This window comes from Tachyglossus aculeatus, chromosome 23 (genome assembly GCF_015852505.1).
Source record: "Tachyglossus aculeatus isolate mTacAcu1 chromosome 23, mTacAcu1.pri, whole genome shotgun sequence".
Classification (NCBI taxonomy): Eukaryota; Metazoa; Chordata; class Mammalia; order Monotremata; family Tachyglossidae; genus Tachyglossus; species Tachyglossus aculeatus.
This window is the reverse complement of record NC_052088.1, coordinates 29,622,270-29,627,232: the sequence shown is the minus strand read 5'-3', so window position 1 is coordinate 29,627,232 and position 4,963 is coordinate 29,622,270.

The following is a 4,963-nucleotide window of genomic DNA, read 5'->3' as shown; positions in this document are numbered from 1 at the left end:
ATGGAACAACTGTTTTCTTGTATAAAGGGATGAATGATCACCCCTCGGTTCTTAATAAATGGGAGACAAAGGGTTCCAACACCTCCCTGACATAATAGTCTTCTTGAAAAATGGAGAGCTAGAAAACCACCCTGATCCTGAAGGAGGGTTTACGTGTTAAGCTTTTGCAAGGGAAATCTCTCTCGTCTAGGTTCATTAATTCATTCCATCGTATTTATTGAGCTCTTACTGTGTGCAGAGCACTGTACTAAGCGCTTGGGAAGTACAAGTTGGCAACATATAGAGACGGTCCCTACCCTACCCAACAGGGGGCTCACAATCTAGAAGGGGGAGACAGAGAACAAAACAAAACATATTAACAAAATAAAATAAATAGAATATGTACAAGTAAAATAGAGTAATAAATATGTAAAAACATATATACATATATACAGGTGCTGTGGGGAAGGGAAGGAGGTAAGGCGGGGGGGATCGAGGGGGGAGTCTAGGTTGTATTATGTGTGAACAGAACTTGGTGCGTGAAAAAGCTATATGAAGATGGAAGCTGAAACAACATGGATTGGTCTAACGGTGTGCAGGGGACTGTTCCGAGCATTTGGGAGAGTACAGTTTGACAGAGTTGCATTGTACCCATTATCTAAAAAAGATTGAAAGACACAGAGACCAGCTGTTTCGATTGTTTGAAGCATCCAATAGTTTGAGCTTCGCTTTTCCGTAAGAGTTGTTCAAGAGCTAACTGGGTCTACAGGAGAAATCATCATAAATGAGATGGAACTTCAAACCAAAGAACCACCAGTTATTTCCAGTGGGGAAGTCCGGGAGGGGCGATTTGGCAAAATTGATTTCCACAGTATTATTCTGGCTGGCCCACAAACTCCATTATTGGAAGTAATAGACACAGTAAAAGTAGTAGTTGTTGTTATTGTAGCAACAGTAGTACAAGCAGCAGTACTGATAGCAGCAGGTACAAAATGGAAGTACCAGTAATAATAATAATGCTCCTTTTTTTCTACAAAAATCTACTTATCTACTCTAATCTACTCACTGTACCTAGATCTTTTCTATCTCACTGCTGACCTCTCGCCCACCTCCCGCCCCTGGCCTGGAATGCCCTCCCTCTTCGTATCCAACAGACAACTAGAATCCTTCAAAGCCTTTCTGAAGACATATCACCTCCAAGAGATCTTCCCTAAGCCCCCATTTCCTCTTTGCGGCTCCAAGGGATTAACAAGGGGTTGTTACGATTGTCCCATCTTGACATCCATCATTGCGGATTCACTCCTTGTATCGATCCCTCCCTCGGCCCCACAGTGCTAATGTAATTATCCGTTAGTTATTTATTTTTATTAATGCCTTCTCCCCCTGTAGACTGTACTCGCTGTGGGCAGGGAATATGTCTACCGACTCGGTTATATTAAGCACTCTTCCAAGAGCTTAGTGAAGTGCTCTGCACACAGTAAGTGTTCAATAAACGATAATAATAATAATAATGGTATTCGTTAAGTGCTTACTATGTGCCAAGCACTGTTCTAAGCGCTGGGGAAGACACAAGATAATTAGGTTGTCCCACGTGGGGCTCACAGTCTTAATCCCCATTTTACAGATGAGGTAACCGAGGCCCAGAGAAGTGAAGTGACTTGCCCAAGATCACCCAGCTGACAAGTGGAGGAGCAGGGATTAGAACCCATGACCACTGATTCCCAAGCCTGGACTCTTTCCACTGAGCCATGCTGCTTCTCTAAATATTGTGAGCCCACCGGTGGGTAGGGACCGTCTCTATATGTTGCCAACTTATACTTCCCAAGAGTTTAGTACAGTGCTCTGCACACACTAAGCGCCCAATAAATACGATTGAATGCATGAATGAATGAATAATTGAATGAGCAGTTGAGTGACCGTATATTCAAAACTGCTGAGGATGGGCATAAATAGGCCGGAGAGCTTTCAGTTTCCCACTATTTCTATTGCTTGTTCGTGTAATTCTCCATCCCTTAACATGCAATCCATGAACTCTTTTGTCACTATTTACTCGGCCATCAGAAATAAATGTTAGATAGCTGGTTCTAGAGAATAATAATTATAATAATAATAATAATAATGGTATTTGTTAGGCACTTACTATGTGCCATGCACTGTTCTAAGAGCCAAAGCAGCATGGCACAGAGGTTAGAACTCAGTTTTGATAGTCAGAAGGTGCTGGGTTCTAATCCCAATTCCTCCACTTGTCTGCTATGGACCTTGGGCAAGTCAATTCACTGCTCTGTGCCTCAGTTTCCTCATCTGCAAAATGGGAATTGAGACTGGGAGACCCCTGGGGGACAGGGACTGTGTCCAACCCTATTTGCTGGTGTCCACTTCAGCAGTTAGTACAGTATCTAGAACATAGTAAGCTTTTAAGAAATAACATAATTGTCATTATTCTAGGTTTTCTTCCCAGCAATAGATTTAAATATTTCTTCTCTCAGCTATGCATATTGGAAGGCAGATTTTCGAGGAGAGGTCAGGCAGGTCTGGTTGAGAACTAATGTCTTATGAAAACTAGAGTGTTGTCAATCTTTACGAGTAGACAGAAGGAAAAAGGATATGGAAGTCCTAAATTGGCCTCTTGTGAATAATAATAATAATAATAATAATGATGGCATTTATTAAGCGCTTACTATGTGCAAAGCACTGTTCTAAGCGCTGGCGAGTTTACAAGGTGATCAGGTTGTCCCACGGGGGGTTCACAGTCTTAATGAATGACACTGTCCTAGCCATTTGGACCCATCGACACCAAACCAGGTGATGGATCGGAAATCTTAGGGATTCCACCCAACTTCACAACGGCTCCCAAGTGGAACGACTGCAGGGAGAGCTTATTTTCTGACCAGGTAGACAAGGGACAGGAGCCAGCAGAATGGAAGATTTCCAAGTCCAGCTTCTTGCTCTTCCAAAGCAAATCTCCTGTCCTATGTTCTCTGTTCCCTCTCCTCTGATCTATTGGTCAGGCTTTCTTCCAAGCTGTCTTATCATTCTGCATCTCCAAACACCATCCCTCCCCTCGGTCAGCGACCTCCTAAAAAGTTTCTTCTGTGTGTTCTCTGCCTTTTTGCATCTTCTCTCTTCTTCCATATGCTTAATTCAATGTTCTGCATTCAATAGACACTCCATAAATACTACTGATGATAATAAGCCACTCTCTGATCAGCTCCCTAGTCAACCTAGTCTTCCCATTCTTTCTGTCACTTCAAGACTCCATGTACTTTTTTTTTCCAAATATATTTGTTAAAAGCTTACTATGTGCCAAAAACCGTTCTAAACACTGGGGTAGATACAAGCTAATCAGGATAGACACACACCCTGTCCCACATGGGGCTGACCGTCTTAATCCCCATTTTACAGATGAGGTACTTATCTATCCATCTTTCATCTATTTATTAATTGAGCTCTCCATCTCGCAGCGTGGCTTAGTGGCAAGAACCCGGGCTTGGGAGTCGGAGGTCGTGGGTTCTAATCCTGGCTCTGCCACTTGTCAGCTGTGTGACCTTGGGCAAGTCACTTAACTTCTCTGGGCCTCAGTACCTCATCTGTAAAATGGGGATGAAGACTGTGAGCCCCATGTGGGACAACCTGATAACCTTGTATCTACCCCAGTGCTTAGAACAGTGCTTTGCACATAGTAGGAGTTTAACAAATACCATCATTATTATTGAAGCAGCGTGGTACAGTGCAAAGAGCCTGGGATTTGGAGTCAGAGATCATGGGTTCAAATCCCGGCTCCGCCACTTGTCAGCTGTGTGACTTTGGGCAAGTCACTTAACTTCTCCGTGCCTCAGTTCCCTCATTTGTAAAATGAGGATGAAGACTGTGAGCCCCCTGTGGGACAACCTGATCACCTTGTAACCTCCCCAGCTCTTAGAACAGTGCTTTGAACATAGTAAGCACTTAATAAATGTCATTATTATTATCATCATTATTATTATTACCTATTTTAATTAGTCGATTAATTCATAATCATTATTGAATGCTCGCTCTGTGCAGAGAACAGCACTAAGCATTTGGGAGAGTTCAAAGTAGAGGAAACAGATAACAACAATAACAATAATAATAATAGTAATAATAGTAGTATTGAGTGATTATTTTGTGTCCAGTACTCCACTAAATGCTGGGGTAGCTACAAGATGATAATGATAACAACAACAACAGTATTTTGACACAGTCCCTATCCCATATGGAGCTCACAATCTAAGGAGGAGGGAATTCCCATATTAAACATGAGGAAATGGAAGCACAGAAAGTTGTGGCCAATTTTTAAAAAGGTATCTGTAAAACACTTACTATGTGCTAAGCCCTGGGATGGATACATGATAGTTGGGTTGGACACAGTCCCTGTTCCGCCTAGGGCTCAGAGTCTTCCTCCCCATTTTACAGATGAGGTAACTGAGGTAAAGAGAACTCAAGTGACTTGTCCAAGTCACACAGCAGACAAGTAGTGAAGCCGCTTTTACAACCCACCTCTTCGGGCTCTTTCTTCTAGGGCCACAGTGTTTCCCAGTCAATCAGTCAAGGGCATTTATTGAGCTCTTCCTGTGTGCAGAGCACTGTACTAAGCAACAGATTATGACAGATAATAAATTACACTTCTTAACTATGTACCTTTCCTACCCACACAGAAATACACATGATCAACCTCAAGACTGTAAGATCTTTATGGGCAGGGAACGTATCTACTAATTTGGTTGTATTTTACTGCCCCAAGAGCTTGGTACAGTGCTCTGCAAATAGTAAGTGCTCAGTACAATTCATTCATTCATTCAATCGTATTTACTGAGCACTTACTGTGTGCAGAGCACTGTCCTAAGCGCTTGGAAAGTATTGATTGGATTGATTTGGCACTTTAGAGTATATGCAAGTTGGAAGACACACATTCCATTCAGAAGATTTTTTGTCCAAGATGATGGAGAAAAAAATAGGGATGGGAGCG